General features: G+C 41.9%; 118 pseudogenes; all 118 read left to right on the top strand.

Moving 5' to 3' along the window:
* The first annotated feature begins 33 nt into the window (after positions 1-33).
* LOC142707423 (5S ribosomal RNA) lies at positions 34-152 on the top strand (annotated as a pseudogene).
* Positions 153-219: 67 nt separating this feature from the next.
* Positions 220-338, top strand: LOC142707077 (5S ribosomal RNA; annotated as a pseudogene).
* A 67-nt stretch (positions 339-405) lies between these two features.
* On the top strand, positions 406-524 carry LOC142707201 (5S ribosomal RNA; annotated as a pseudogene).
* Positions 525-591: 67 nt separating this feature from the next.
* Positions 592-710, top strand: LOC142706912 (5S ribosomal RNA; annotated as a pseudogene).
* A 67-nt stretch (positions 711-777) lies between these two features.
* On the top strand, positions 778-896 carry LOC142707078 (5S ribosomal RNA; annotated as a pseudogene).
* A 67-nt stretch (positions 897-963) lies between these two features.
* LOC142707447 (5S ribosomal RNA) lies at positions 964-1,082 on the top strand (annotated as a pseudogene).
* Positions 1,083-1,149: 67 nt separating this feature from the next.
* Positions 1,150-1,268, top strand: LOC142707260 (5S ribosomal RNA; annotated as a pseudogene).
* Positions 1,269-1,335: 67 nt separating this feature from the next.
* Positions 1,336-1,454, top strand: LOC142707384 (5S ribosomal RNA; annotated as a pseudogene).
* Positions 1,455-1,521: 67 nt separating this feature from the next.
* LOC142706934 (5S ribosomal RNA) lies at positions 1,522-1,640 on the top strand (annotated as a pseudogene).
* A 67-nt stretch (positions 1,641-1,707) lies between these two features.
* On the top strand, positions 1,708-1,826 carry LOC142707079 (5S ribosomal RNA; annotated as a pseudogene).
* Positions 1,827-1,893: 67 nt separating this feature from the next.
* On the top strand, positions 1,894-2,012 carry LOC142706863 (5S ribosomal RNA; annotated as a pseudogene).
* Positions 2,013-2,079: 67 nt separating this feature from the next.
* Positions 2,080-2,198, top strand: LOC142706783 (5S ribosomal RNA; annotated as a pseudogene).
* A 439-nt stretch (positions 2,199-2,637) lies between these two features.
* On the top strand, positions 2,638-2,756 carry LOC142707121 (5S ribosomal RNA; annotated as a pseudogene).
* Positions 2,757-2,823: 67 nt separating this feature from the next.
* LOC142706919 (5S ribosomal RNA) lies at positions 2,824-2,942 on the top strand (annotated as a pseudogene).
* A 67-nt stretch (positions 2,943-3,009) lies between these two features.
* LOC142707080 (5S ribosomal RNA) lies at positions 3,010-3,128 on the top strand (annotated as a pseudogene).
* Positions 3,129-3,195: 67 nt separating this feature from the next.
* On the top strand, positions 3,196-3,314 carry LOC142706931 (5S ribosomal RNA; annotated as a pseudogene).
* A 67-nt stretch (positions 3,315-3,381) lies between these two features.
* Positions 3,382-3,500, top strand: LOC142706916 (5S ribosomal RNA; annotated as a pseudogene).
* Positions 3,501-3,567: 67 nt separating this feature from the next.
* On the top strand, positions 3,568-3,686 carry LOC142706890 (5S ribosomal RNA; annotated as a pseudogene).
* A 67-nt stretch (positions 3,687-3,753) lies between these two features.
* On the top strand, positions 3,754-3,872 carry LOC142707323 (5S ribosomal RNA; annotated as a pseudogene).
* A 67-nt stretch (positions 3,873-3,939) lies between these two features.
* Positions 3,940-4,058, top strand: LOC142707225 (5S ribosomal RNA; annotated as a pseudogene).
* A 67-nt stretch (positions 4,059-4,125) lies between these two features.
* On the top strand, positions 4,126-4,244 carry LOC142707022 (5S ribosomal RNA; annotated as a pseudogene).
* A 67-nt stretch (positions 4,245-4,311) lies between these two features.
* Positions 4,312-4,430, top strand: LOC142707327 (5S ribosomal RNA; annotated as a pseudogene).
* Positions 4,431-4,683: 253 nt separating this feature from the next.
* LOC142707402 (5S ribosomal RNA) lies at positions 4,684-4,802 on the top strand (annotated as a pseudogene).
* Positions 4,803-4,869: 67 nt separating this feature from the next.
* On the top strand, positions 4,870-4,988 carry LOC142707166 (5S ribosomal RNA; annotated as a pseudogene).
* Positions 4,989-5,055: 67 nt separating this feature from the next.
* LOC142707250 (5S ribosomal RNA) lies at positions 5,056-5,174 on the top strand (annotated as a pseudogene).
* A 67-nt stretch (positions 5,175-5,241) lies between these two features.
* LOC142707403 (5S ribosomal RNA) lies at positions 5,242-5,360 on the top strand (annotated as a pseudogene).
* A 67-nt stretch (positions 5,361-5,427) lies between these two features.
* Positions 5,428-5,546, top strand: LOC142706771 (5S ribosomal RNA; annotated as a pseudogene).
* Positions 5,547-5,613: 67 nt separating this feature from the next.
* LOC142707012 (5S ribosomal RNA) lies at positions 5,614-5,732 on the top strand (annotated as a pseudogene).
* A 67-nt stretch (positions 5,733-5,799) lies between these two features.
* Positions 5,800-5,918, top strand: LOC142706949 (5S ribosomal RNA; annotated as a pseudogene).
* A 67-nt stretch (positions 5,919-5,985) lies between these two features.
* On the top strand, positions 5,986-6,104 carry LOC142707324 (5S ribosomal RNA; annotated as a pseudogene).
* A 67-nt stretch (positions 6,105-6,171) lies between these two features.
* LOC142707226 (5S ribosomal RNA) lies at positions 6,172-6,290 on the top strand (annotated as a pseudogene).
* Positions 6,291-6,357: 67 nt separating this feature from the next.
* On the top strand, positions 6,358-6,476 carry LOC142706944 (5S ribosomal RNA; annotated as a pseudogene).
* Positions 6,477-6,915: 439 nt separating this feature from the next.
* Positions 6,916-7,034, top strand: LOC142707168 (5S ribosomal RNA; annotated as a pseudogene).
* A 67-nt stretch (positions 7,035-7,101) lies between these two features.
* LOC142707442 (5S ribosomal RNA) lies at positions 7,102-7,220 on the top strand (annotated as a pseudogene).
* Positions 7,221-7,287: 67 nt separating this feature from the next.
* On the top strand, positions 7,288-7,406 carry LOC142707404 (5S ribosomal RNA; annotated as a pseudogene).
* Positions 7,407-7,473: 67 nt separating this feature from the next.
* LOC142706773 (5S ribosomal RNA) lies at positions 7,474-7,592 on the top strand (annotated as a pseudogene).
* Positions 7,593-7,659: 67 nt separating this feature from the next.
* LOC142707037 (5S ribosomal RNA) lies at positions 7,660-7,778 on the top strand (annotated as a pseudogene).
* Positions 7,779-7,845: 67 nt separating this feature from the next.
* Positions 7,846-7,964, top strand: LOC142706786 (5S ribosomal RNA; annotated as a pseudogene).
* A 67-nt stretch (positions 7,965-8,031) lies between these two features.
* LOC142707448 (5S ribosomal RNA) lies at positions 8,032-8,150 on the top strand (annotated as a pseudogene).
* A 67-nt stretch (positions 8,151-8,217) lies between these two features.
* Positions 8,218-8,336, top strand: LOC142707330 (5S ribosomal RNA; annotated as a pseudogene).
* A 67-nt stretch (positions 8,337-8,403) lies between these two features.
* Positions 8,404-8,522, top strand: LOC142706957 (5S ribosomal RNA; annotated as a pseudogene).
* Positions 8,523-8,589: 67 nt separating this feature from the next.
* LOC142707431 (5S ribosomal RNA) lies at positions 8,590-8,708 on the top strand (annotated as a pseudogene).
* A 67-nt stretch (positions 8,709-8,775) lies between these two features.
* Positions 8,776-8,894, top strand: LOC142707279 (5S ribosomal RNA; annotated as a pseudogene).
* Positions 8,895-8,961: 67 nt separating this feature from the next.
* On the top strand, positions 8,962-9,080 carry LOC142707082 (5S ribosomal RNA; annotated as a pseudogene).
* Positions 9,081-9,333: 253 nt separating this feature from the next.
* On the top strand, positions 9,334-9,452 carry LOC142707218 (5S ribosomal RNA; annotated as a pseudogene).
* A 67-nt stretch (positions 9,453-9,519) lies between these two features.
* On the top strand, positions 9,520-9,638 carry LOC142707083 (5S ribosomal RNA; annotated as a pseudogene).
* A 253-nt stretch (positions 9,639-9,891) lies between these two features.
* LOC142706819 (5S ribosomal RNA) lies at positions 9,892-10,010 on the top strand (annotated as a pseudogene).
* A 67-nt stretch (positions 10,011-10,077) lies between these two features.
* On the top strand, positions 10,078-10,196 carry LOC142707405 (5S ribosomal RNA; annotated as a pseudogene).
* Positions 10,197-10,263: 67 nt separating this feature from the next.
* LOC142707138 (5S ribosomal RNA) lies at positions 10,264-10,382 on the top strand (annotated as a pseudogene).
* Positions 10,383-10,449: 67 nt separating this feature from the next.
* Positions 10,450-10,568, top strand: LOC142706997 (5S ribosomal RNA; annotated as a pseudogene).
* A 67-nt stretch (positions 10,569-10,635) lies between these two features.
* Positions 10,636-10,754, top strand: LOC142706837 (5S ribosomal RNA; annotated as a pseudogene).
* Positions 10,755-10,821: 67 nt separating this feature from the next.
* LOC142706812 (5S ribosomal RNA) lies at positions 10,822-10,940 on the top strand (annotated as a pseudogene).
* Positions 10,941-11,007: 67 nt separating this feature from the next.
* LOC142707137 (5S ribosomal RNA) lies at positions 11,008-11,126 on the top strand (annotated as a pseudogene).
* Positions 11,127-11,193: 67 nt separating this feature from the next.
* Positions 11,194-11,312, top strand: LOC142707360 (5S ribosomal RNA; annotated as a pseudogene).
* Positions 11,313-11,379: 67 nt separating this feature from the next.
* LOC142706969 (5S ribosomal RNA) lies at positions 11,380-11,498 on the top strand (annotated as a pseudogene).
* Positions 11,499-11,565: 67 nt separating this feature from the next.
* Positions 11,566-11,684, top strand: LOC142706805 (5S ribosomal RNA; annotated as a pseudogene).
* A 67-nt stretch (positions 11,685-11,751) lies between these two features.
* LOC142707227 (5S ribosomal RNA) lies at positions 11,752-11,870 on the top strand (annotated as a pseudogene).
* Positions 11,871-11,937: 67 nt separating this feature from the next.
* Positions 11,938-12,056, top strand: LOC142707185 (5S ribosomal RNA; annotated as a pseudogene).
* A 67-nt stretch (positions 12,057-12,123) lies between these two features.
* Positions 12,124-12,242, top strand: LOC142707470 (5S ribosomal RNA; annotated as a pseudogene).
* A 67-nt stretch (positions 12,243-12,309) lies between these two features.
* LOC142706935 (5S ribosomal RNA) lies at positions 12,310-12,428 on the top strand (annotated as a pseudogene).
* A 67-nt stretch (positions 12,429-12,495) lies between these two features.
* Positions 12,496-12,614, top strand: LOC142707482 (5S ribosomal RNA; annotated as a pseudogene).
* Positions 12,615-12,681: 67 nt separating this feature from the next.
* Positions 12,682-12,800, top strand: LOC142707406 (5S ribosomal RNA; annotated as a pseudogene).
* A 67-nt stretch (positions 12,801-12,867) lies between these two features.
* On the top strand, positions 12,868-12,986 carry LOC142706861 (5S ribosomal RNA; annotated as a pseudogene).
* A 67-nt stretch (positions 12,987-13,053) lies between these two features.
* LOC142706973 (5S ribosomal RNA) lies at positions 13,054-13,172 on the top strand (annotated as a pseudogene).
* A 67-nt stretch (positions 13,173-13,239) lies between these two features.
* On the top strand, positions 13,240-13,358 carry LOC142706838 (5S ribosomal RNA; annotated as a pseudogene).
* A 67-nt stretch (positions 13,359-13,425) lies between these two features.
* Positions 13,426-13,544, top strand: LOC142706813 (5S ribosomal RNA; annotated as a pseudogene).
* Positions 13,545-13,611: 67 nt separating this feature from the next.
* On the top strand, positions 13,612-13,730 carry LOC142706964 (5S ribosomal RNA; annotated as a pseudogene).
* Positions 13,731-13,797: 67 nt separating this feature from the next.
* LOC142707390 (5S ribosomal RNA) lies at positions 13,798-13,916 on the top strand (annotated as a pseudogene).
* Positions 13,917-13,983: 67 nt separating this feature from the next.
* Positions 13,984-14,102, top strand: LOC142706897 (5S ribosomal RNA; annotated as a pseudogene).
* A 67-nt stretch (positions 14,103-14,169) lies between these two features.
* LOC142707409 (5S ribosomal RNA) lies at positions 14,170-14,288 on the top strand (annotated as a pseudogene).
* A 67-nt stretch (positions 14,289-14,355) lies between these two features.
* On the top strand, positions 14,356-14,474 carry LOC142707434 (5S ribosomal RNA; annotated as a pseudogene).
* A 67-nt stretch (positions 14,475-14,541) lies between these two features.
* Positions 14,542-14,660, top strand: LOC142707445 (5S ribosomal RNA; annotated as a pseudogene).
* A 67-nt stretch (positions 14,661-14,727) lies between these two features.
* LOC142707008 (5S ribosomal RNA) lies at positions 14,728-14,846 on the top strand (annotated as a pseudogene).
* A 67-nt stretch (positions 14,847-14,913) lies between these two features.
* On the top strand, positions 14,914-15,032 carry LOC142706996 (5S ribosomal RNA; annotated as a pseudogene).
* A 67-nt stretch (positions 15,033-15,099) lies between these two features.
* LOC142706974 (5S ribosomal RNA) lies at positions 15,100-15,218 on the top strand (annotated as a pseudogene).
* A 67-nt stretch (positions 15,219-15,285) lies between these two features.
* Positions 15,286-15,404, top strand: LOC142707467 (5S ribosomal RNA; annotated as a pseudogene).
* Positions 15,405-15,471: 67 nt separating this feature from the next.
* Positions 15,472-15,590, top strand: LOC142706846 (5S ribosomal RNA; annotated as a pseudogene).
* A 67-nt stretch (positions 15,591-15,657) lies between these two features.
* LOC142706967 (5S ribosomal RNA) lies at positions 15,658-15,776 on the top strand (annotated as a pseudogene).
* Positions 15,777-15,843: 67 nt separating this feature from the next.
* On the top strand, positions 15,844-15,962 carry LOC142707104 (5S ribosomal RNA; annotated as a pseudogene).
* A 67-nt stretch (positions 15,963-16,029) lies between these two features.
* On the top strand, positions 16,030-16,148 carry LOC142707141 (5S ribosomal RNA; annotated as a pseudogene).
* Positions 16,149-16,215: 67 nt separating this feature from the next.
* Positions 16,216-16,334, top strand: LOC142706792 (5S ribosomal RNA; annotated as a pseudogene).
* A 67-nt stretch (positions 16,335-16,401) lies between these two features.
* LOC142706785 (5S ribosomal RNA) lies at positions 16,402-16,520 on the top strand (annotated as a pseudogene).
* A 67-nt stretch (positions 16,521-16,587) lies between these two features.
* LOC142706975 (5S ribosomal RNA) lies at positions 16,588-16,706 on the top strand (annotated as a pseudogene).
* A 67-nt stretch (positions 16,707-16,773) lies between these two features.
* Positions 16,774-16,892, top strand: LOC142707380 (5S ribosomal RNA; annotated as a pseudogene).
* A 67-nt stretch (positions 16,893-16,959) lies between these two features.
* LOC142707210 (5S ribosomal RNA) lies at positions 16,960-17,078 on the top strand (annotated as a pseudogene).
* Positions 17,079-17,145: 67 nt separating this feature from the next.
* LOC142707475 (5S ribosomal RNA) lies at positions 17,146-17,264 on the top strand (annotated as a pseudogene).
* Positions 17,265-17,517: 253 nt separating this feature from the next.
* Positions 17,518-17,636, top strand: LOC142706968 (5S ribosomal RNA; annotated as a pseudogene).
* A 67-nt stretch (positions 17,637-17,703) lies between these two features.
* LOC142707155 (5S ribosomal RNA) lies at positions 17,704-17,822 on the top strand (annotated as a pseudogene).
* Positions 17,823-17,889: 67 nt separating this feature from the next.
* LOC142707192 (5S ribosomal RNA) lies at positions 17,890-18,008 on the top strand (annotated as a pseudogene).
* Positions 18,009-18,261: 253 nt separating this feature from the next.
* On the top strand, positions 18,262-18,380 carry LOC142707124 (5S ribosomal RNA; annotated as a pseudogene).
* Positions 18,381-18,633: 253 nt separating this feature from the next.
* LOC142707110 (5S ribosomal RNA) lies at positions 18,634-18,752 on the top strand (annotated as a pseudogene).
* A 67-nt stretch (positions 18,753-18,819) lies between these two features.
* Positions 18,820-18,938, top strand: LOC142707025 (5S ribosomal RNA; annotated as a pseudogene).
* A 253-nt stretch (positions 18,939-19,191) lies between these two features.
* LOC142707009 (5S ribosomal RNA) lies at positions 19,192-19,310 on the top strand (annotated as a pseudogene).
* Positions 19,311-19,377: 67 nt separating this feature from the next.
* Positions 19,378-19,496, top strand: LOC142707211 (5S ribosomal RNA; annotated as a pseudogene).
* Positions 19,497-19,563: 67 nt separating this feature from the next.
* LOC142707476 (5S ribosomal RNA) lies at positions 19,564-19,682 on the top strand (annotated as a pseudogene).
* Positions 19,683-19,935: 253 nt separating this feature from the next.
* LOC142706970 (5S ribosomal RNA) lies at positions 19,936-20,054 on the top strand (annotated as a pseudogene).
* A 67-nt stretch (positions 20,055-20,121) lies between these two features.
* LOC142707167 (5S ribosomal RNA) lies at positions 20,122-20,240 on the top strand (annotated as a pseudogene).
* A 67-nt stretch (positions 20,241-20,307) lies between these two features.
* On the top strand, positions 20,308-20,426 carry LOC142707193 (5S ribosomal RNA; annotated as a pseudogene).
* A 253-nt stretch (positions 20,427-20,679) lies between these two features.
* On the top strand, positions 20,680-20,798 carry LOC142707125 (5S ribosomal RNA; annotated as a pseudogene).
* Positions 20,799-20,865: 67 nt separating this feature from the next.
* Positions 20,866-20,984, top strand: LOC142706947 (5S ribosomal RNA; annotated as a pseudogene).
* Positions 20,985-21,051: 67 nt separating this feature from the next.
* LOC142707111 (5S ribosomal RNA) lies at positions 21,052-21,170 on the top strand (annotated as a pseudogene).
* Positions 21,171-21,237: 67 nt separating this feature from the next.
* LOC142707026 (5S ribosomal RNA) lies at positions 21,238-21,356 on the top strand (annotated as a pseudogene).
* A 67-nt stretch (positions 21,357-21,423) lies between these two features.
* LOC142707157 (5S ribosomal RNA) lies at positions 21,424-21,542 on the top strand (annotated as a pseudogene).
* Positions 21,543-21,609: 67 nt separating this feature from the next.
* LOC142706901 (5S ribosomal RNA) lies at positions 21,610-21,728 on the top strand (annotated as a pseudogene).
* Positions 21,729-21,795: 67 nt separating this feature from the next.
* Positions 21,796-21,914, top strand: LOC142707001 (5S ribosomal RNA; annotated as a pseudogene).
* Positions 21,915-21,981: 67 nt separating this feature from the next.
* On the top strand, positions 21,982-22,100 carry LOC142707490 (5S ribosomal RNA; annotated as a pseudogene).
* Positions 22,101-22,167: 67 nt separating this feature from the next.
* LOC142706872 (5S ribosomal RNA) lies at positions 22,168-22,286 on the top strand (annotated as a pseudogene).
* Positions 22,287-22,353: 67 nt separating this feature from the next.
* LOC142706831 (5S ribosomal RNA) lies at positions 22,354-22,472 on the top strand (annotated as a pseudogene).
* A 67-nt stretch (positions 22,473-22,539) lies between these two features.
* Positions 22,540-22,658, top strand: LOC142706977 (5S ribosomal RNA; annotated as a pseudogene).
* A 67-nt stretch (positions 22,659-22,725) lies between these two features.
* LOC142706971 (5S ribosomal RNA) lies at positions 22,726-22,844 on the top strand (annotated as a pseudogene).
* Positions 22,845-22,911: 67 nt separating this feature from the next.
* Positions 22,912-23,030, top strand: LOC142707179 (5S ribosomal RNA; annotated as a pseudogene).
* A 67-nt stretch (positions 23,031-23,097) lies between these two features.
* LOC142707194 (5S ribosomal RNA) lies at positions 23,098-23,216 on the top strand (annotated as a pseudogene).
* A 253-nt stretch (positions 23,217-23,469) lies between these two features.
* On the top strand, positions 23,470-23,588 carry LOC142707126 (5S ribosomal RNA; annotated as a pseudogene).
* Positions 23,589-23,655: 67 nt separating this feature from the next.
* On the top strand, positions 23,656-23,774 carry LOC142706948 (5S ribosomal RNA; annotated as a pseudogene).
* A 67-nt stretch (positions 23,775-23,841) lies between these two features.
* On the top strand, positions 23,842-23,960 carry LOC142707112 (5S ribosomal RNA; annotated as a pseudogene).
* Positions 23,961-24,027: 67 nt separating this feature from the next.
* On the top strand, positions 24,028-24,146 carry LOC142707027 (5S ribosomal RNA; annotated as a pseudogene).
* Positions 24,147-24,213: 67 nt separating this feature from the next.
* On the top strand, positions 24,214-24,332 carry LOC142707158 (5S ribosomal RNA; annotated as a pseudogene).
* A 67-nt stretch (positions 24,333-24,399) lies between these two features.
* LOC142706956 (5S ribosomal RNA) lies at positions 24,400-24,518 on the top strand (annotated as a pseudogene).
* Positions 24,519-24,580: the final 62 nt, after the last annotated feature.

Raw genomic sequence — 24,580 nt, forward strand, 5'->3', positions numbered from 1 at the left:
GATTAAAAAGGACTATGGATTAAAGCATTTAATGTCAATGGCCATTCTAAGCTGAATGTGCCTGCTCTCGTCAGATCGCAGAAGTTACACAGCTTAAGTCCACGCTAGTACCAGTGTGGGAGACTGTCTGGGAATACGTGGTGCGATTGAATTTTTATTATGTCGTTTAGATTTTGTTTCACAATCGATTAAAAAGGACTATGGATTAAAGCATTTACTGTCAATGGCCATTCTAAGCTGAATGTCCCTGCTCTCGTCAGATCGCAGAAGTTACACAGCTTAAGGCCTCGCTAGTACCAGTGTGGGAGACTGTCTGGGAATCCGTGGTGCGGTTGACTTTTTATTATGTCGTTTAGATTTTGTTTCACAATCGATTAAAAAGGACTATGGATTAAGGCTTTTAATGGCAATGGCCATTCTAAGCTGAATGTGCCTGCTCTCGTCAGATCGCAGAAGTTACACAGCTTAAGGCCTCGCTAGTACCAGTGTGGGAGACTGTCTGGGAATCCGTGGTGCGGTTGACTTTTTATTATGTCGTTTAGATTTTGTTTCACAATAGATTAAATAGGACTATGGATTAAAGGATTTAACGTCAATGGCCATTCTAAGCTGAATGTGCCTGCTCTCGTCAGATCGCAGAAGTTACACAGCTTAAGTCCTCGCTAGTACCAGTGTGGGAGACTGTCTTGGAATCCGTGGTGCGGTTGAATTTTTATTATGTCGTTTAGATTTTGTTTCACAATCGATTAAAAAGGACTATGGATTAAAGCATTTCTTGTCAATGGCCATTCTAAGCTGAATGTCCCTGCTCTCGTCAGATCGCAGAAGTTACACAGCTTAAGGCCTCGCTAGTACCAGTGTGGGAGACTGTCTGGGAATCCGTGGTGCGGTTGACTTTTTATTATGTCGTTTAGATTTTGTTTCACAATCGATTAAAAAGGACTATGGATTAAAGCATTTAATGTCAATGGCCATTCTAAGCTGAATGTGCCTTCTCTCGTCAGATCGCAGAAGTTACACAGCTTAAGGCCTCGCTAGTACCAGTGTGGGAGACTGTCTGGGAATCCGTGGTGCGGTTGACTTTTTATTATGTTGTTTAGATTTTGTTTCACAATAGATTAAATAGGACTATGGATTAAGGCTTTTAATGTCAATGGCCATTCTAAGCTGAATGTGCCTGCCCTCGTCAGATCGCAGAAGTTACACAGCTTAAGGCCTCGCTAGTACCAGTGTGGGAGACTGTCTGGGAATCCGTGGTGCGGTTGACTTTTTATTATGTCGTTTAGATTTTGTTTCACAATCGATTAAAAAGGACTATGGATTAAAGCATTTAATGTCAATGGCCATTCTAAGCTGAATGTGCCTGCTCTCGTTAGATCGCAGAAGTTACGCAGCTTAACGCCTCGCTAGTACCAGTGTGGGAGACTGTCTGGGAATCCGTGGTGCGGTTGACTTTTTATTATGTCGTTTAGATTTTGTTTCACAATAGATTAAATAGGACTATGGATTAAAGGATTTAACGTCAATGGCCATTCTAAGCTGAATGTGCCTGCTCTCGTTAGATCGCAGAAGTTACACAGCTTAACGCCTCGCTAGTACCAGTGTGGGAGACTGTCTGGGAATCCGTGGTGCGGTTGAATTTTTATTATGTCGTTTAGATTTTGTTTCACAATCGATTAAAAAGGACTATGGATTAAAGCATTTACTGTCAATGGCCATTCTAAGCTGAATGTCCCTGCTCTCGTCAGATCGCAGAAGTTACACAGCTTAAGGCCTCGCTAGTACCAGTGTGGGAGACTGTCTGGGAATCCGTGGTGCGGTTGACTTTTTATTATGTCGTTTAGATTTTGTTTCACAATCGATTAAAAAGGACTATGGATTAAAGCATTTAATGTCAATGGCCATTCTAAGCTGAATGTGCCTGCTCTCGTTAGATCGCAGAAGTTACCCAGCTTAACGCCTCGCTAGTACCAGTGTGGGAGACTGTCTGGGAATCCGTGGTGCGGTTGACTTTTTATTATGTCGTTTAGATTTTGTTTCACAATAGATTAAATAGGACTATGGATTAAAGGATTTAACGTCAATGGCCATTCTAAGCTGAATGTGCCTGCTCTCGTCAGATCGCAGAAGTTACACAGCTTAAGTCCTCGCTAGTACCAGTGTGGGAGACTGTCTGGGAATCCGTGGTGCGGTTGAATTTTTATTATGTCGTTTAGATTTTGTTTCACAATCGATTAAAAAGGACTATGAATTAAAGCATTTAATGTCAATGGCCATTCTAAGCTGAATGTCCCTGCTCTTGTCAGATCGCAGAAGTTACACAGCTTAACGCCTCGCTAGTACCAGTGTGGGAGACTGTCTGGGAATCCGTGGTGCGGTTGATTTTTTATTATGTTGTTTAGATTTTGTTTCACAATCGATTAAAAAGGACTATGGATTAAAGCTTTTAATGTCAATGGCCATTCTAAGCTGAATGTGCCTTCTCTCGTCAGATCGCAGAAGTTACACATCTTAAGGCCTCGCTAGTACCAGTGTGGGAGACTGTCTGGGAATCCGTGGTGCGGTCGACTTTCTATTATGTCGTTTAGATTTTGTTTCACAATAGATTAAATAGGACTATGGATTAAAGCATTTAAAGTCAATGGCCATTCTAAGCTGAATGTCCCTGCTCTCGTCAGATCGCAGAAGTTACACAGCTTAAGGCCTCGCTAGTACCAGTGTGGGAGACTGTGTGGGAATCCGTGGTGCGGTTGACTTTTTATTATGTTGTTTAGATTTTGTTTCACAATAGATTAAATAGGACTATGGATTAAGGCTTTTAATGTCAATGGCCATTCTAAGCTGAATGTGCCTGCTCTCGTCAGATCGCAGAAGTTACACAGCTTAAGGCCTCGCTAGTACCAGTGTGGGAGACTGTCTGGGAATCCGTGGTGCGGTTGACTTTTTATTATGTCGTTTAGATTTTGTTTCACAATAGATTAAATAGGACTATGGATTAAAGCATTTAATGTCAATGGCCATTCTAAGCTGAATGTCCCTGCTCTCGTCAGATCGCAGAAGTTACACAGCTTAAGGCCTCGCTAGTACCAGTGTGGGAGACTGTCTGGGAATCCGTGGTGCGGTTGACTTTTTATTATGTTGTTTAGATTTTGTTTCACAATAGATTAAATAGGACTATGGATTAAGGTTTTTAATGTCAATGGCCATTCTAAGCTGAATGTGCCTGCTCTCGTCAGATCGCAGAAGTTACACAGCTTAAGGCCTCGCTAGTACCAGTGTGGGAGACTGTCTGGGAATCCGTGGTGCGGTTGACTTTTTATTATGTCGTTTAGATTTTGTTTCACAATCGATTAAAAAGGACTATGGATTAAAGCATTTAATGTCAATGGCCATTCTAAGCTGAATGTGCCTGCTCTCGTTAGATCGCAGAAGTTACACAGCTTAACGCCTCGCTAGTACCAGTGTGGGAGACTGTCTGAGAATCCGTGGTGCGGTTGACTTTTTATTATGTCGTTTAGATTTTGTTTCACAATAGATTAAATAGGACTATGGATTAAAGGATTTAACGTCAATGGCCATTCTAAGCTGAATGTGCCTGCTCTCGTCAGATCGCAGAAGTTACACAGCTTAAGTCCTCGCTAGTACCAGTGTGGGAGACTGGCTGGGAATCCGTGGTGCGGTTGAAATTTTATTATGTCGTTTAGATTTTGTTTCACAATCGATTAAAAAGGACTATGGATTAAAGCATTTAATGTCAATGGCCATTCTAAGCTGAATGTCCCTGCTCTCGTCAGATCGCAGAAGTTACACAGCTTAAGGCCTCGCTAGTACCAGTGTGGGAGACTGTCTGGGAATCCGTGGTGCGGTTGAATTTTTATTATGTCGTTTAGATTTTGTTTCACAATCGATTAAAAAGGACTATGGATTAAAGCATTTAACGTCAATGGCCATTCTAAGCTGAATGTGCCTGCTCTCGTCAGATCGCAGAAGTTACACAGCTTAAGGCCTCGCTAGTACCAGTGTGGGAGACTGTCTGGGAATCCGTGGTGCGGTTGAATTTTTATTATGTCGTTTAGATTTTGTTTCACAATCGATTAAAAAGGACTATGGATTAAAGCATTTAATGTCAATGGCCATTCTAAGCTGAATGTGCCTGCTCTCGTCAGATCGCAGAAGTTACACAGCTTAAGGCCTCACTAGTACCAGTGTGGGAGACTGTCTGGGAATCCGTGGTGCGGTTGACTTTTTATTATGTCGTTTAGATTTTGTTTCACAATCGATTAAAAAGGACTATGGATTAAAGCATTTAATGTCAATGGCCATTCTAAGCTGAATGTGCCTGCTCTCGTCAGATCGCAGAAGTTACACAGCTTAAGGCCTCGCTAGTACCAGTGTGGGAGACTGTCTGGGAATCCGAGGTGCGGTTGACTTTTTATTATGTCGTTTAGATTTTGTTTCACAATCGATTAAAAAGGACTATGGATTAAAGCATTTAATGTTAATGGCCATTCTAAGCTGAATGTGCCTGCTCTCGTTAGATTGCAGAAGTTACACAGCTTAACGCCTCGCTAGAACCAGTGTGGGAGACTGTCTGGGAATCCGTGGTGCGGTTGCCTTTTTATTATGTTGGTTAGATTTTGTTTCACAATAGATTAAATAGGACTATGGATTAAGGCTTTTAATGTCAATGGCCATTCTAAGCTGAATGTGACTGCTCTCGTCAGATCGCAGAAGTTACACAGCTTAAGGCCTCGCTAGTACCAGTGTGGGAGACTGTCTGGGAATCTGTGGTGCGGTTGACTTTTTATTATGTCGTTTAGATTTTTTTTCACAATAGATTAAATAGGACTATGGATTAAAGCATTTAACGTCAATGGCCATTCTAAGCTGAATGTGCCTGCTCTCGTCAGAACGCAGAAGTTACACAGCTTAAGGCCTCGCTAGTACCGGTGTGGGAGACTGTCTGGGAATCCGTGGTGCGGTTGAATTTTTATTATGTCGTTTAGATTTTGTTTCACAATCGATTAAAAAAGACTATGGATTAAAGCATTTAATGTCAATGGCCATTCTAAGCTGAATGTCCCTGCTCTCGTCAGATCGCAGAAGTTACACAGCTTAAGGCCTCGCTAGTACCAGTGTGGGAGACTGTCTGGGAATCCGTGGTGCGGTTGCCTTTTTATTATGTTGGTTAGATTTTGTTTCACAATAGATTAAATAGGACTATGGATTAAGGCTTTTAATGTCAATGGCCATTCTAAGCTGAATGTGACTGCTCTCGTCAGATCGCAGAAGTTACACAGCTTAAGGCCTCGCTAGTACCAGTGTGGGAGACTGTCTGGGAATCTGTGGTGCGGTTGACTTTTTATTATGTCGTTTAGATTTTGTTTCACAATCGATTAAAAAGGACTATGGATTAAAGCATTTAATGTCAATGGCCATTCTAAGCTGAATGTGCCTGCTCTCGTTAGATCGCAGAAGTTACACAGCTTAACGCCTCGCTAGTACCAGTGTGGGAGACTGTCTGGGAATCCGTGGTGCGGTTGACTTTTTATTATGTCGTTTAGATTTTGTTTCACAATAGATTAGATAGGACTATGGATTAAAGCATCTAACGTCAATGGCCATTCTAAGCTGAATGTGCCTGCTCTCGTCAGATCGCAGAAGTTACACAGCTTAAGGCCTCGCTAGTACCAGTGTGGGAGACTGTCTGGGAATCCGTGGTGCGGTTGACATTCTATTATGTTGTTTAGATTTTGTTTCACAATCGATTAAAAAGGACTATGGATTAAAGCATTTAATGTCAATGGCCATTCTAAGCTGAATGTCCCTGCTCTCGTCAGATCGCAGAAGTTACACAGCTTAACGCCTCGCTAGTACCAGTGTGGGAGACTGTCTGGGAATCCGTGGTGCGGTTGAATTTTTATTATGTCGTTTAGATTTTGTTTCACAATCGATTAAAAAGGACTATGGATTAAAGCATTTAATGTCAATGGCCATTCTAAGCTGAATGTCCCTGCTCTCGTCAGATCGCAGAAGTTACACAGCTTAAGGCCTCGCTAGTACCAGTGTGGGAGACTGTCTGGGAATCCGTGGTGCGGTTGAATTTTTATTATGTCGTTTAGATTTTGTTTCACAATCGATTAAAAAGGACTATGGATTAAAGCATTTAACGTCAATGGCCATTCTAAGCTGAATGTGCCTGCTCTCGTCAGATCGCAGAAGTTACACAGCTTAAGGCCTCGCTAGTACCAGTGTGGGAGACTGTCTGGGAATCCGTGGTGCGGTTGAATTTTTATTATGTCGTTTAGATTTTGTTTCACAATCGATTAAAAAGGACTATGGATTAAAGCATTTAATGTCAATGGCCATTCTAAGCTGAATGTGCCTGCTCTCGTCAGATCGCAGAAGTTACACAGCTTAAGGCCTCGCTAGTACCAGTGTGGGAGACTGTCTGGGAATCCGTGGTGCGGTTGACTTTTTATTATGTCGTTTAGATTTTGTTTCACAATCGATTAAAAAGGACTATGGATTAAAGCATTTAATGTTAATGGCCATTCTAAGCTGAATGTGCCTGCTCTCGTTAGATCGCAGAAGTTACACAGCTTAACGCCTCGCTAGAACCAGTGTGGGAGACTGTCTGGGAATCCGTGGTGCGGTTGACTTTTTATTATGTCGTTTAGATTTTGTTTCACAATCGATTAAAAAGGACTATGGATTAAAGCATTTAATGTTAATGGCCATTCTAAGCTGAATGTGCCTGCTCTCGTTAGATCGCAGAAGTTACACAGTTTAACGCCTCGCTAGTACCAGTGTGGGAGATTGTCTGGGAATCCGTGGTGCGATTGAATTTTTATTATGTCGTTTAGATTTTTTTTCACAATAGATTAAATAGGACTATGGATTAAAGCATTTAACGTCAATGGCCATTCTAAGCTGAATGTGCCTGCTCTCGTCAGAACGCAGAAGTTACACAGCTTAAGGCCTCGCTAGTACCGGTGTGGGAGACTGTCTGGGAATCCGTGGTGCGGTTGAATTTTTATTATGTCGTTTAGATTTTGTTTCACAATCGATTAAAAAAGACTATGGATTAAAGCATTTAATGTCAATGGCCAATCTAAGCTGAATGTCCCTGCTCTCGTCAGATCGCAGAAGTTACACAGCTTAAGGCCTCGCTAGTACCAGTGTGGGAGACTGTCTGGGAATCCGTGGTGCGGTTGCCTTTTTATTATGTTGGTTAGATTTTGTTTCACAATAGATTAAATAGGACTATGGATTAAGGCTTTTAATGTCAATGGCCATTCTAAGCTGAATGTGACTGCTCTCGTCAGATCGCAGAAGTTACACAGCTTAAGGCCTCGCTAGTACCAGTGTGGGAGACTGTCTGGGAATCTGTGGTGCGGTTGACTTTTTATTATGTCGTTTAGATTTTGTTTCACAATCGATTAAAAAGGACTATGGATTAAAGCATTTAATGTCAATGGCCATTCTAAGCTGAATGTGCCTGCTCTCGTTAGATCGCAGAAGTTACACAGCTTAACGCCTCGCTAGTACCAGTGTGGGAGACTGTCTGGGAATCCGTGGTGCGGTTGACTTTTTATTATGTCGTTTAGATTTTGTTTCACAATAGATTAGATAGGACTATGGATTAAAGCATCTAACGTCAATGGCCATTCTAAGCTGAATGTGCCTGCTCTCGTCAGATCGCAGAAGTTACACAGCTTAAGGCCTCGCTAGTACCGGTGTGGGAGACTGTCTGGGAATCCGTGGTGCGGTTGACATTCTATTATGTCGTTTAGATTTTGTTTCACAATCGATTAAAAAGGACTATGGATTAAAGCATTTAATGTCAATGGCCATTCTAAGCTGAATGTCCCTGCTCTCGTCAGATCGCAGAAGTTACACAGCTTAACGCCTCGCTAGTACCAGTGTGGGAGACTGTCTGGGAATCCGTGGTGCGGTTGACTTTTTATTATGTTGTTTAGATTTTGTTTCACAATAGATTAAATAGGACTATGGATTAAAGCATTTAACGTCAATGGCCATTCTAAGCTGAATGTGCCTTCTCTCGTCAGATCGCAGAAGTTACACAGCTTAAGGCCTCGCTAGTACCAGTGTGGGAGACTGTCTGGGAATCCGTGGTGCGGTTGACTTTTTATTATGTCGTTTAGATTTTGTTTCACAATCGATTAAAAAGGACTATGGATTAAAGCATTTAACGTCAATGGCCATTCTAAGCTGAATGTGCCTGCTCTCGTCAGATCGCAGAAGTTACATAGCTTAAGGCCTCGCTAGTACCAGTGTGGGAGACTGTCTGGGAATCCGTGGTGTGGTTGACTTTTTATTATGTCGTTTAGATTTTGTTTCACAATCGATTAAAATGGACTATGGATTAAAGCATTTAATGTCAATGGCCATTCTAAGCTGAATGTGCCTGCTCTCGTCAGATCGCAGAAGTTACACAGCTTAAGGCCTCGCTAGTACCAGTGTGGGAGACTGTCTGGGAATCCGTGGTGCGGTTGACTTTTTATTATGTCGTTTAGATTTTGTTTCACAATCGATTAAAAACGACTATGGATTAAAGCATTTAATGTCAATGGCCATTCTAAGCTGAATGTGCCTGCTCTCGTCAGATCGCAGAAGTTACACAGCTTAACGCCTCGCTAGTACCAGTGTGGGAGACTGTCTGGGAATCCGTGGTGCGGTTGACTTTTTATTATGTCGTTTAGATTTTGTTTCACAATCGATTAAAAAGGACTATGGATTAAAGCATTTAATGTCAATGGCCATTCTAAGCTGAATGTGCCTGCTCTCGTCAGATCGCAGAAGTTACACAGCTTAAGGCTTTGCTAGTACCAGTGTGGGAGACTGTCTGGGAATCCGTGGTGCGGTTGACTTTTTATTATGTTGTTTAGATTTTGTTTCACAATAGATTAAATAGGACTATGGAGTAAAACATTTAATGTCAATGGCCATTCTAAGCTGAATGTCCCTGCTCTCGTCAGATCGCAGAAGTTACACAGCTTAAGGCCTCGCTAGTACCAGTGTGGGAGACTGTCTGGGAATCCGTGGTGCGGTTGACTTTTTATTATGTTGTTTAGATTTTGTTTCACAATAGATTAAATAGGACTATGGATTAAGGCTTTTAATGTCAATGGCCATTCTAAGCTGAATGTGTCTGCTCTCGTCAGATCGCAGAAGTTACACAGCTTAAGGCCTCGCTAGTACCAGTGTGGGAGAATGTCTGGGAATCCGTGGTGCAGTTGAATTTTCATTATGTCGTTTAGATTTTGTTTCACAATCGATTAAAAAGGACTATGGATTAAAGCATTTAATGTCAATGGCCATTCTAAGCTGAATGTGCCTGCTCTCGTCAGAACGCAGAAGTTACACAGCTTAAGCCCTCGCTAGTACCAGTGTGGGAGACTGTCTGGGAATCCGTGGTGCGGTTGACTTTTTATTATGTTGTTTAGATTTTGTTTCACAATCGATTAAAAAGGACTATGGATTAAAGCATTTAATGTCAATGGCCATTCTAAGCTGAATGTCCCTGCTCTCGTCAGATCGCAGAAGTTACACAGCTTAAGGCCTCGCTAGTACCAGTGTGGGAGACTGTCTGGGAATCCGTGGTGCGGTTGACTTTTTATTATGTCATTTAGATTTTGTTTCACAATAGATTAAATAGGACTATGGATTAAAGGATTTAACGTCAATGGCCATTCTAAGCTGAATGTGCCTGCTCTCGTTAGATCGCAGAAGTTACACAGCATAAGTCCTCGCTAGTACCAGTGTGGGAGACTGTCTGGGAATCCGTGGTGCGGTTGAATTTTTATTATGTCGTTTAGATTTTGTTTCACAATCGATTAAAAAGGACTATGGATTAAAGCCTTTAATGTCAATGGCCATTCTAAGCTGAATGTCCCTGCTCTCGTCAGATCGCAGAAGTTACACAGCTTAAGGCCTCGCTAGTACCAGTGTGGGAGACTGTCTGGGAATCCATGGTGCGGTTGCCTTTTTATTATGTCGTTTAGATTTTGTTTCACAATAGATTAAATAGGACTATGGATTAAGGCTTTTAATGTCAATGGCCATTCTAAGCTGAATGTGACTGCTCTCGTCAGATCGCAGAAGTTACACAGCTTAAGGCCTCGCTAGTACCAGTGTGGGAGACTGTCTGGGAATCTGTGGTGCGGTTGACTTTTTATTATGTCGTTTAGATTTTGTTTCACAATCGATTAAAAAGGACTATGGATTAAAGCATTTAATGTCAATGGCCATTCTAAGCTGAATGTGCCTGCTCTCGTCAGAACGCAGAAGTTACACAGCTTAAGGCCTCGCTAGTACCAGTGTGGGAGACTGTCTGGGAATCCGTGGTGCGGTTGAATTTTTATTATGTCGTTTAGATTTTGTTTCACAATCGATTAAAAAGGACTATGGATTACAGCATTTAATGTCAATGGCCATTCTAAGCTGAACGTGCCTGCTCTCGTCAGATCGCAGAAGTTACACAGCTTAAGGCCTCGCTAGTACCAGTGTGGGAGACTGTCTGGGAATCCGTGGTGCGGTTGACTTTTTATTATGTCATTTAGATTTTGTTTCACAATCGATTAAAAAGGACTATGGATTAAAGCATTTAATGTCAATGGCCATTCTAAGCTGAATGTCCCTGCTCTCGTCAGATCGCAGAAGTTACACAGCTTAACGCCTCACTAGTACCAGTGTGGGAGACTCTCTGGGAATCCGTGGTGCGGTTGACTTTTTATTATGTCGTTTAGATTTTGTTTCACAATAGATTAAATAGGACTATGGATTTAAGCATTTAACTTTAATGGCCATTCTAAGCTGAATGTGCCTGCTCTCGTCAGATTGCAGAAGTTACACAGCTTAAGGCCTCGCTAGTACCAGTGTGGGAGACTGTCTGGGAATCCGTGGTGCGGTTGACTTTTTATTATGTCGTTTAGATTTTGTTTCACAATAGATTAAATAGGACTATGGATTAAAGCATTTAACGTCAATGGCCATTCTAAGCTGAATGTGCCTGCTCTCGTCAGAACGCAGAAGTTACACAGCCTAAGGCCTCGCTAGTACCAGTGTGGGAGACTGTCTGGGAATCCGTGGTGCGGTTGACTTTTTATTATGTCGTTTAGATTTTGTTTCACAATCGATTAAAAAGGACTATGGATTACAGCATTTAATGTCAATGGCCATTCAAAGCTGAATGTCCCTGCTCTCGTCAGATCGCAGAAGTTACACAGCTTAAGGCCTCGCTAGTACCAGTGTGGGAGACTGTCTGGGAATCCGTGGTGCGGTTGACTTTTTATTATGTTGTTTAGATTTTGTTTCACAATAGATTAAATAGGACTATGGATTAAGGCTTTTAATGTCAATGGCCATTCTAAGCTGAATGTGCCTGCTCTCGTCAGATCGCAGAAGTTACACAGCTTAAGGCCTCGCTAGTACCAGTGTGGGAGACTGTCTGGGAATCCGTGGTGCGGTTGACTTTTTATTATGTCGTTTAGATTTTGTTTCACAATCGATTAAAAAGGACTATGGATTAAAGCATTTAATGTCAATGGCCATTCTAAGCTGAATGTGCCTGCTCTCGTTAGATCGCAGAAGTTACACAGCTTAACGCCTCGCTAGTACCACTATGGGAGACTGTCTGGGAATCCGTGGTGCGGTTGACTTTTTATTATGTCGTTTAGATTTTGTTTCACAATCGATTAAAAAGGACTATGGATTAAAGCATTTAATGTCAATGGCCATTCTAAGCTGAATGTGCCTGCTCTCGTCAGATCGCAGAAGTTACACAGCTTAAGGCCTCGCTAGTACCAGTGTGGGAGACTGTCTGGGAATCCGTGGTGCGGTTGAATTTTTATGATGTCGTTTAGATTTTGTTTCACAATAGATTAAATAGGACTATGGATTAAAGCATTTAACGTCAATGGCCATTCCAAGCTGAATGTGCCTGCTCTCGTCAGATCGCAGAAGTTACACAGCTTAAGGCCTCGCTAGTACCAGTGTGGGAGACTGTCTGGGAATCCGTGGTGCGGTTGACTTTTTATTATGTCGTTTAGATTTTGTTTCACAATAGATTAAATAGGACTATGGATTAAAGCATTTAAAGTCAATTGCCATTCTAAGCTGAATGTCCCTGCTCTCGTCAGATCGCAGAAGTTACACAGCTTAAGGCCTCGCTAGTACCAGTGTGGGAGACTGTCTGGGAATCCATGGTGCGGTTGCCTTTTTATTATGTCGTTTAGATTTTGTTTCACAATAGATTAAATAGGACTATGGATTAAGGCTTTTAATGTCAATGGCCATTCTAAGCTGAATGTGACTGCTCTCGTCAGATCGCAGAAGTTACACAGCTTAAGGCCTCGCTAGTACCAGTGTGGGAGACTGTCTGGGAATCCATGGTGCGGTTGCCTTTTTATTATGTCGTTTAGATTTTGTTTCACAATCGATTAAAAAGGACTATGGATTACAGCATTTAATGTCAATGGCCATTCTAAGCTGAACGTGCCTGCTCTCGTCAGATCGCAGAAGTTACACAGCTTAAGGCCTCGCTAGTACCAGTGTGGGAGACTGTCTGGGAATCCATGGTGCGGTTGCCTTTTTATTATGTCGTTTAGATTTTGTTTCACAATAGATTAAATAGGACTATGGATTAAGGCTTTTAATGTCAATGGCCATTCTAAGCTGAATGTGACTGCTCTCGTCAGATCGCAGAAGTTACACAGCTTAAGGCCTCGCTAGTACCAGTGTGGGAGACTGTCTGGGAATCTGTGGTGCGGTTGACTTTTTATTATGTCGTTTAGATTTTGTTTCACAATCGATTAAAAAGGACTATGGATTAAAGCATTTAATGTCAATGGCCATTCTAAGCTGAATGTGCCTTCTCTCGTCAGAACGCAGAAGTTACACAGCTTAAGGCCTCGCTAGTACCAGTGTGGGAGACTGTCTGGGAATCCGTGGTGCGGTTGAATTTTTATTATGTCGTTTAGATTTTGTTTCACAATCGATTAAAAAGGACTATGGATTACAGCATTTAATGTCAATGGCCATTCTAAGCTGAATGTGCCTGCTCTCGTCAGATCGCAGAAGTTACACAGCTTAAGGCCTCGCTAGTACCAGTGTGGGAGACTGTCTGGGAATCCGTGGTGCGGTTGACTTTTTATTATGTCATTTAGATTTTGTTTCACAATCGATTAAAAAGGACTATGGATTAAAGCATTTAATGTCAATGGCCATTCTAAGCTGAATGTCCCTGCTCTCGTCAGATCGCAGAAGTTACACAGCTTAACGCCTCACTAGTACCAGTGTGGGAGACTCTCTGGGAATCCGTGGTGCGGTTGACTTTTTATTATGTCGTTTAGATTTTGTTTCACAATAGATTAAATAGGACTATGGATTAAAGCATTTAACTTTAATGGCCATTCTAAGCTGAATGTGCCTGCTCTCGTCAGATTGCAGAAGTTACACAGCTTAAGGCCTCGCTAGTACCAGTGTGGGAGACTGTCTGGGAATCCGTGGTGCGGTTGACTTTTTATTATGTCGTTTAGATTTTGTTTCACAATCGATTAAAAAGAACTATGGATTAAAGCATTTAATGTCAATGGCCATTCTAAGCTGAATGTACCTCCTTTCGTTAGATCGCAGAAGTTACACAGCTTAAGGCCTTGCTAGTACCAGTGTGGGAGACTGTCTGGGAATCCGTGGTGCGGTTGACTTTTTATTATGTCGTTTAGATTTTGTTTCACAATAGATTAAATAGGACTATGGATTAAAGCATTTAACGTCAATGGCCATTCTAAGCTGACTGTGCCTGCTCTCGTCCGAACGCAGAAGTTACACAGCTTAAGGCCTCGCTAGTACCAGTGTGGGAGACTGTCTGGGAATCTGTGGTGCGGTTGAGTTTTTATTATGTCGTTTAGATTTTGTTTCACAATCGATTAAAAAGGACTATGGATTAAATCCTTTAATGTCAATGGCCATTCTAAGCTGAATGTCCCTGCTCTCGTCAGATCGCAGAAGTTACACAGCTTAAGGCCTCGCTGGTACCAGTGTGGGAGACTGTCTGGGAATGCGTGGTACGGTTGCCTTTTTATTATGTTGTTTAGATTTTGTTTCACAATAGATTAAATAGGACTATGGATTAAGGCTTTTAATGTCAATGGCCATTCTAAGCTGAATGTGCCTGCTCTCGTCAGATCGCAGAAGTTACACAGTTTAAGGCCTCGATAGTACCAGTGTGGGAGACTGTCTGGGAATCCGTGGTGAGGTTGACTTTTTATTATGTCGTTTAGATTTTGTTTCACAATCGATTAAAAAGGACTATGGATTAAAGCATTTAATGTCAATGGCCATTCTAAGCTGAATGTGCCTGCTCTCGTTAGATCGCAGAAGTTACACAGCTTAACGCCTCGCTAGTACCAGTGTGGGTGACTGTCTGGGAATCCGTGGTGCGGTTGACTTTTTATTATGTCGTTTAGATTTTGTTTCACAATAGATTAAATAGGACTATGGATTAAAGCATTTAACGTCAATGGCCATTCTAAGCTGAATGTGCCTGCTCTCGTCAGATCGCAGAAGTTACACAGCTTAAGGCCTCGCTAGTACCAGTGTGGGAGACTGTCTGGGAATCCGTGGAGCGGTTGAATTTTTATTAAGTTGTTTAGATTTTGTTTCACAATCGATTAAAAAGGACTATGGATTAAAGCATTTAATGTCAATGGCCATTCTAAGCTGAATGTCCCTGCTCTCGTCAGATCGCAGAAGTTACACAGCTTAAGGCCTCGCTAGTACTAGTGTGGGAGACTGTCTGGGAATCCGTGGTGCGGTTGACTTTTTATTATGTCGTTTAGATTTTGTTTCACAATCGATTAAAAAGGACTATGGATTAAAGCATTTAATGTCAATGGCCATTCTAAGCTGAATATGCCTGCTCTCGTCAGATCGCAGAAGTTACACAGCTTAAGGCCTCGCTAGTACCAGTGTGGGAGACTGTCTGGGAATCCGTGGTGCGGTTGACTTTTTATTATGTCGTTTAGATTTTGTTTCACAATCGATTAAAAAGGACTATGGATTAAAGCATTTAATGTCAATGGCCATTCTAAGCTGAATGTGCCTGCTCTCGTCAGATCGCAGAAGTTACACAGCTTAAGGCCTCGCTAGTACCAGTGTGGGAGACTGTCTGGGAATCCGTGGTGCGGTTGACTTTTTATTATGTCGTTTAGATTTTGTTTCACAATCGATTAAAAAGGACTATGGATTAAAGCATTTAATGTCAATGGCCATTCTAAGCTGAATGTGCCAGCTCTCGTCAGAACGCAGAAATTACACAGCTTAAGGCCTCGCTAGTACCATTGTGGGAGACTGTCTGGGAATCCGTGGTGCAGTTGAATTTTTATTATGTCGTTTAGATTTTGTTTCACAATCGATTAAAAAGGACTATGGATTAAAACATTTAATGTCAATGGCCATTCTAAGCTGAATGTCCCTGCTCTCGTCATATCGCAGAAGTTACACAGCTTAAGGCCTCGCTAGTACCAGTGTGGGAGACTGTCTGGGAATCCGTGGTGCGGTTGACTTTTTATTATGTCGTTTAGATTTTGTTTCACAATCGATTAAAAAGGACTATGGATTAACGCATTTAATGTCAATGGCCATTCTAAGCTGAATGTGCCTGCCCTCGTTAGATCGCAGAAGTTACACAGCTTAATGCCTCACTAGTACCAGTGTGGGAGACTGTCTGGGAATCCGTGGTGCGGTTGACTTTTTATTATGTCGTTTAGATTTTGTTTCACAGTAGATTAAATAGGACTATGGATTAAAGCATTTAACGTCAATTGCCATTCTAAGCTGAATGTGCCTGCCCTCGTCAGATCGCAGAAGTTACACAGCTTAAGGCCTCGCTAGTACCAGTGTGGGAGACTGCCTGGGAATCCGTGGTGCGGTTGACTTTTTATTATGTCGTTTAGATTTTGTTTCACAATAGATTAAATAGGACTATGGATTAAAGCATTTAACGTCAATGGCCATTCTAAGCTGAATGTGCCTGCTCTCGTCAGAACGCAGAAGTTACACAGCTTAAGGCCTCGCTAGTACCAGTGTGGGAGACTGTCTGGGAATCCGTGGTGCGGTTGACTTTTTATTATGTCGTTTAGATTTTGTTTCACAATAGATTAAATAGGACTATGGATTAAAGCATTTAACGTCAATGGCCATTCTAAGCTGAATGTGCCTGCTCTCGTCCGAACGCAGAAGTTACACAGCTTAAGGCCTCGCTAGTACCAGTGTGGGAGACTGTCTTGGAATCTGTGGTGCGGTTGAGATTTTATTATGTCGTTTAGATTTTGTTTCACAATCGATTAAAAAGGACTATGGATTAAAGCCTTTAATGTCAATGGCCATTCTAAGCTGAATGTCCCTGCTCTCGTCAGATCGCAGAAGTTACACAGCTTAAGGCCTCGCTGGTACCAGTGTGGGAGACTGTCTGGGAATGCGTGGTGCGGTTGCCTTTTTATTATGTTGTTTAGATTTTGTTTCACAATAGATTAAATAGGACTATGGATTAAGGCTTTTAATGTCAATGGCCATTCTAAGCTGAATGTGCCTGCTCTCGTCAGATCGCAGAAGTTACACAGCTTAAGGCCTCGCTAGTACCAGTGTGGGAGACTGTCTGGGAATCCGTGGTGCGGTTGACTTTTTATTATGTTGTTTAGATTTTGTTTCACAATCGATTAAAAAGGACTATGGATTAAAGCATTTAATGTCAATGGCCATTCTAAGCTGAATGTCCCTGCTCTCGTCAGATCGCAGAAGTTACACAGCTTAAGGCCTCGCTAGTACTAGTGTGGGAGACTGTCTGGGAATCCGTGATGCGGTTGACTTTTTATTATGTCGTTTAGATTTTGTTTCACAATCGATTAAAAAGGACTATGGATTAAAGCATTTAATGTCAATGGCCATTCTAAGCTGAATATGCCTGCTCTCATCAGATCGCAGAAGTTACACAGCTTAAGGCCTCGCTAGTACCAGTGTGGGAGACTGTCTGGGAATCCATGGTGCGGTTGACTTTTTATTATGTCGTTTAGATTTTGTTTCACAATAGATTAGATAGGACTATGGATTAAAGCATTTAACGTCAATGGCCATTCTAAGCTGAATGTGCCAGCTCTCGTCAGAACGCAGAAGTTACACAGCTTAAGGCCTCGCTAGTACCATTGTGGGAGACTGTCTGGGAATCCGTGGTGCGGTTGAATTTTTATTATGTCGTTTAGATTTTGTTTCACAATCGATTAAAAAGGACTATGGATTAAAACATTTAATGTCAATGGCCATTCTAAGCTGAATGTCCCTGCTCTCGTCATATCGCAGAAGTTACACAGCTTAATGCCTCACTAGTACCAGTGTGGGAGACTGTCTGGGAATCCGCGGTGCGGTTGACTTTTTATTATGTCGTTTAGATTTTGTTTCACAATCGATTAAAAAGGACTATGGATTAAAGCATTTAATGTCAATGGCCATTCTAAGCTGAATGTGCCTGCCCTCGTTAGATCGCAGAAGTTACACAGCTTAATGCCTCACTAGTACCAGTGTGGGAGACTGTCTGGGAATCCGTGGTGCGGTTGACTTTTTATTATGTCGTTTAGATTTTGTTTCACAGTAGATTAAATAGGACTATGGATTAAAGCATTTAACGTCAATGGCCATTCTAAGCTGAATGTGCCTGCTCTCGTCAGAACGCAGAAGTTACACAGCTTAAGGCCTCGCTAGTACCAGTGTGGGAGACTGTCTGGGAATCCGTGGTGCGGTTGACTTTTTATTATGTCGTTTAGATTTTGTTTCACAATCGATTAAAAAGGACTATGGATTAAAGCATTTAATGTCAATGGCCATTCTAAGCTGAATGTGCCTGCTCTCGTCAGATCGCAGAAGATACACAGCTTAAGGCCTCGCTAGTACCAGTGTGGGAGACTGTCTGGGAATCCGTGGTGCGGTTGACTTTTTATTATGTCGTTTAGATTTTGTTTCACAATCGATTAAAAAGGACTATGGATTACAGCATTTAATGACAATTGCCATTCTAAGCTGAATGTGCCTGCCCTCGTTAGATCGCAGAAGTTACACAGCTTAACGCCTCGCTAGTACCAGTGTGGGAGACTGTCTGGGAATCCGTGGTGCGGTTGACTTTTTATTATGTTGTTTAGATTTTGTTTCACAATAGATTAAATAGGACTATGGATTAAAGCATTTAATGTCAATGGCCATTCTAAGCTGAATGTGCCTGCTCTCGTTAGATCGCAGAAGTTAAACAGCTTAACGCCTCGCTAGTACCAGTGTGGGAGACTGTCTGGGAATCCGAGGTGCGGTTGACTTTTTATTATGTCGTTTAGATTTTGTTTCACAATCGATTAAAAAGGACCATGGATTAACACATTTAATGTCAATGGCCATTCTAAGCTGAATGTGCCTGCCCTCGTTAGATCGCAGAAGTTACACAGCTTAATGCCTTACTAGTACCAGTGTGGGAGACTATCTGGGAATCCGTGGTGCGGTTGACTATTTATTATGTCGTTTAGATTTTGTTTCACAGTGGATTAAATAGGACTATGGATTAAAGCATTTAACGTCAATGGCCATTCTAAGCTGAATGTGCCTGCTCTCGTCAGATCGCAGAAGTTACACAGCTTAAGGCCTCGCTAGTACCGGTGTGGGAGACTGTCCGGGAATCCGTGGTGCGGTTGACTTTTTATTATGTCGTTTAGATTTTGTTTCACAATAGATTAAATAGGACTATGGATTAAAGCATTTAACGTCAATGGCCATTCTAAGCTGAATCTGCCTGCTCTCGTCAGAACGCAGAAGTTACACAGCTTAAGGCCTCGCTAGTACCAGTGTGGGAGACTGTCTGGGAATCCGTGGTGCGGTTGACTTTTTATTATGTCGTTTAGATTTTGTTTCACAATCGATTAAAAAGGACTATGGATTAAACCATTTAATGTCAATGGCCATTCTAAGCTGAATGTGCCTGCTCTCGTCAGATCGCAGAAGTTACACAGCTTAAGGCCTCGCTAGTACCAGTGTGGGAGAATGTCTGGGAATCCGTGGAGCGGTTGAATTTTTATTATGTTGTTTAGATTTTGTTTCACAATCGATTAAAAAGGACTATGGATTAAAGCATTTAATGTCAATGGCCATTCTAAGCTGAATGTCCCTGCTCTCGTCAGATCGCAGAAGTTACACAGCTTAAGGCCTCGCTAGTACTAGTGTGGGAGACTGTCTGGGAATCCGTGGTGCGGTTGACTTTTTATTATGTCGTTTAGATTTTGTTTCACAATCGATTAAAAAGGACTATGGATTAAAGCATTTAATGTCAATGGCCATTCTAAGCTGAATATGCCTGCTCTCATCAGATCGCAGAAGTTACACAGCTTAAGGCCTCGCTAGTACCAGTGTGGGAGACTGTCTGGGAATCCATGGTGCGGTTGACTTTTTATTATGTCGTTTAGATTTTGTTTCACAATAGATTAGATAGGACTATGGATTAAAGCATTTAACGTCAATGGCCATTCTAAGCTGAATGTGCCAGCTCTCGTCAGAACGCAGAAGTTACACAGCTTAAGGCCTCGCTAGTACCATTGTGGGAGACTGTCTGGGAATCCGTGGTGCGGTTGAATTTTTATTATGTCGTTTAGATTTTGTTTCACAATCGATTAAAAAGGACTATGGATTAAAACATTTAATGTCAATGGCCATTCTAAGCTGAATGTCCCTGCTCTCGTCATATCGCAGAAGTTACACAGCTTAATGCCTCACTAGTACCAGTGTGGGAGACTGTCTGGGAATCCGCGGTGCGGTTGACTTTTTATTATGTCGTTTAGATTTTGTTTCACAATCGATTAAAAAGGACTATGGATTAAAGCATTTAATGTCAATGGCCATTCTAAGCTGAATGTGCCTGCCCTCGTTAGATCGCAGAAGTTACACAGCTTAATGCCTCACTAGTACCAGTGTGGGAGACTGTCTGGGAATCCGTGGTGCGGTTGACTTTTTATTATGTCGTTTAGATTTTGTTTCACAGTAGATTAAATAGGACTATGGATTAAAGCATTTAACGTCAATGGCCATTCTAAGCTGAATGTGCCTGCTCTCGTCAGAACGCAGAAGTTACACAGCTTAAGGCCTCGCTAGTACCAGTGTGGGAGACTGTCTGGGAATCCGTGGTGCGGTTGACTTTTTATTATGTCGTTTAGATTTTGTTTCACAATCGATTAAAAAGGACTATGGATTAAAGCATTTAATGTCAATGGCCATTCTAAGCTGAATGTGCCTGCTCTCGTCAGATCGCAGAAGATACACAGCTTAAGGCCTCGCTAGTACCAGTGTGGGAGACTGTCTGGGAATCCGTGGTGCGGTTGACTTTTTATTATGTCGTTTAGATTTTGTTTCACAATCGATTAAAAAGGACTATGGATTACAGCATTTAATGACAATTGCCATTCTAAGCTGAATGTGCCTGCCCTCGTTAGATCGCAGAAGTTACACAGCTTAACGCCTCGCTAGTACCAGTGTGGGAGACTGTCTGGGAATCCGTGGTGCGGTTGACTTTTTATTATGTTGTTTAGATTTTGTTTCACAATAGATTAAATAGGACTATGGATTAAAGCATTTAATGTCAATGGCCATTCTAAGCTGAATGTGCCTGCTCTCGTTAGATCGCAGAAGTTAAACAGCTTAACGCCTCGCTAGTACCAGTGTGGGAGACTGTCTGGGAATCCGAGGTGCGGTTGACTTTTTATTATGTCGTTTAGATTTTGTTTCACAATCGATTAAAAAGGACCATGGATTAACACATTTAATGTCAATGGCCATTCTAAGCTGAATGTGCCTGCCCTCGTTAGATCGCAGAAGTTACACAGCTTAATGCCTCACTAGTACCAGTGTGGGAGACTATCTGGGAATCCGTGGTGCGGTTGACTATTTATTATGTCGTTTAGATTTTGTTTCACAGTGGATTAAATAGGACTATGGATTAAAGCATTTAACGTCAATGGCCATTCTAAGCTGAATGTGCCTGCTCTCGTCAGATCGCAGAAGTTACACAGCTTAAGGCCTCGCTAGTACCGGTGTGGGAGACTGTCCGGGAATCCGTGGTGCGGTTGACTTTTTATTATGTCGTTTAGATTTTGTTTCACAATAGATTAAATAGGACTATGGATTAAAGCATTTAACGTCAATGGCCATTCTAAGCTGAATCTGCCTGCTCTCGTCAGAACGCAGAAGTTACACAGCTTAAGGCCTCGCTAGTACCAGTGTGGGAGACTGTCTGGGAATCCGTGGTGCGGTTGACTTTTTATTATGTCGTTTAGATTTTGTTTCACAATCGATTAAAAAGGACTATGGATTAAACCATTTAATGTCAATGGCCATTCTAAGCTGAATGTGCCTGCTCTCGTCAGATCGCAGAAGTTACACAGCTTAAGGCCTCGCTAGTACCAGTGTGGGAGACTGTCTGGGAATCCGTGGTGCGGTTGCCTTTTTATTATGTCGTTTAGATTTTGTTTCACAATCGATTAAAAAGGACTATCGATTAAAGCATTTAATGTCAATTGCCATTCTAAGCTGAATGTGCCTGCCCTCGTTAGATCGCAGAAGTTACACAGCTTAACGCCTCGCTAGTACCAGTGTGGGAGACTGTCTGGGAATCCGTGGTGCGGTTGACTTTTTATTATGTCGTTTAGATTTTGTTTCACAATAGATTAAATAGGACTATGGATTAAAGCATTTAACGTCAATAGCCATTCTAAGCTGAATGTGCCTGCTCTCGTCAGATCGCAGAAGTTACACAGCTTAAGGCCTCGCTAGTACCAGTGTGGGAGACTGTCTGGGAATCCGTGGTGCGGTTGACTTTTTATTATGTCGTTTAGATTTTGTTTCACAATAGATTAAATAGGACTATGGATTAAAGCATTTAACGTCAATGGCCATTCTAAGCTGAATGTGCCTGCTCTAGTCAGAACGCAGAAGTTACACAGCTTAAGGCCTCGCTAGTACCAGTGTGGGAGACTGTCTGGGAATCCGTGGTGCGGTTGAATTTTTATTATGTCGTTTAGATTTTGTTTCACAATCGATTAAAAAGTACTATGGATTAAAGAATTTAATGTCAATGGCCATTCTAAGCTGAATGTCCCTGCTCTCGTCAGATCACAGAAGTTACACAGCTTAAGGCCTCGCTAGTACCAGTGTGGCAGACTGTCTGGGAATCCGTGGTGCAGTTGACTTTTTATTATTTTGTTTAGATTTTGTTTCACAATAGATTAAATAGGACTATGGATTAAGGCTTTTAATGTCAATGGCCATTCTAAGCTGAATGTGCCTGCTCTCGTCAGATCGCAGAAGTTACACAGCTTAACGCCTCGCTAGTACCAGTGTGGGAGACTGTCTGGGAATCCGTGGTGCGGTTGATTTTTTATTATGTCGTTTAGATTTTGTTTCACAATAGATTAAATAGGACTATGGATTAAAGCATTTAACGTCAATGGCCATTCTAAGCTGAATGTGCCTGCTCTCGTCAGATCGCAGAAGTTACACAGCTTAAGGCCTCGCTAGTACCAGTGTGGGAGACTGTCTGGGAATCCGTGGTGCGGTTGACTTTTTATTATGTCGTTTAGATTTTGTTTCACAATCGATTAAAAAGGACTATGGATTAAAGCATTTAATGTCAATGGCCATTCTAAGCTGAATGTGCCTGCCCTCGTTAGATCGCAGAAGTTACACAGCTTAATGCCTCACTAGTACCAGTGTGGGAGACTGTCTGGGAATCCGTGGTGCGGTTGACTTTTTATTATGTCGTTTAGATTTTGTTTCACAGTAGATTAAATAGGACTATGGATTAAAGCATTTAACGTCAATGGCCATTCTAAGCTGAATGTGCCTGCTCTCGTCAGAACGCAGAAGTTACACAGCTTAAGGCCTCGCTAGTACCAGTGTGGGAGACTGTCTGGGAATCCGTGGTGCGGTTGACTTTTTATTATGTCGTTTAGATTTTGTTTCACAATCGATTAAAAAGGACTATGGATTAAAGCATTTAATGTCAATGGCCATTCTAAGCTGAATGTGCCTGCTCTCGTCAGATCGCAGAAGATACACAGCTTAAGGCCTCGCTAGTACCAGTGTGGGAGACTGTCTGGGAATCCGTGGTGCGGTTGACTTTTTATTATGTCGTTTAGATTTTGTTTCACAATCGATTAAAAAGGACTATGGATTACAGCATTTAATGACAATTGCCATTCTAAGCTGAATGTGCCTGCCCTCGTTAGATCGCAGAAGTTACACAGCTTAACGCCTCGCTAGTACCAGTGTGGGAGACTGTCTGGGAATCCGTGGTGCGGTTGACTTTTTATTATGTTGTTTAGATTTTGTTTCACAATAGATTAAATAGGACTATGGATTAAAGCATTTAATGTCAATGGCCATTCTAAGCTGAATGTGCCTGCTCTCGTTAGATCGCAGAAGTTAAACAGCTTAACGCCTCGCTAGTACCAGTGTGGGAGACTGTCTGGGAATCCGAGGTGCGGTTGACTTTTTATTATGTCGTTTAGATTTTGTTTCACAATCGATTAAAAAGGACCATGGATTAACACATTTAATGTCAATGGCCATTCTAAGCTGAATGTGCCTGCCCTCGTTAGATCGCAGAAGTTACACAGCTTAATGCCTCACTAGTACCAGTGTGGGAGACTATCTGGGAATCCGTGGTGCGGTTGACTATTTATTATGTCGTTTAGATTTTGTTTCACAGTGGATTAAATAGGACTATGGATTAAAGCATTTAACGTCAATGGCCATTCTAAGCTGAATGTGCCTGCTCTCGTCAGATCGCAGAAGTTACACAGCTTAAGGCCTCGCTAGTACCGGTGTGGGAGACTGTCCGGGAATCCGTGGTGCGGTTGACTTTTTATTATGTCGTTTAGATTTTGTTTCACAATAGATTAAATAGGACTATGGATTAAAGCATTTAACGTCAATGGCCATTCTAAGCTGAATCTGCCTGCTCTCGTCAGAACGCAGAAGTTACACAGCTTAAGGCCTCGCTAGTACCAGTGTGGGAGACTGTCTGGGAATCCGTGGTGCGGTTGACTTTTTATTATGTCGTTTAGATTTTGTTTCACAATCGATTAAAAAGGACTATGGATTAAACCATTTAATGTCAATGGCCATTCTAAGCTGAATGTGCCTGCTCTCGTCAGATCGCAGAAGTTACACAGCTTAAGGCCTCGCTAGTACCAGTGTGGGAGACTGTCTGGGAATCCGTGGTGCGGTTGCCTTTTTATTATGTCGTTTAGATTTTGTTTCACAATCGATTAAAAAGGACTATCGATTAAAGCATTTAATGTCAATTGCCATTCTAAGCTGAATGTGCCTGCCCTCGTTAGTTCGCAGAAGTTACACAGCTTAACGCCTCGCTAGTACCAGTGTGGGAGACTGTCTGGGAATCCGTGGTGCGGTTGACTTTTTATTATGTCGTTTAGATTTTGTTTCACAATAGATTAAATAGGACTATGGATTAAAGCAT

Source organism: Rhinoderma darwinii, unplaced genomic scaffold, assembly GCF_050947455.1.
Source record: "Rhinoderma darwinii isolate aRhiDar2 unplaced genomic scaffold, aRhiDar2.hap1 Scaffold_3453, whole genome shotgun sequence".
In the NCBI taxonomy this organism is placed as follows: domain Eukaryota; kingdom Metazoa; phylum Chordata; class Amphibia; order Anura; family Rhinodermatidae; genus Rhinoderma; species Rhinoderma darwinii.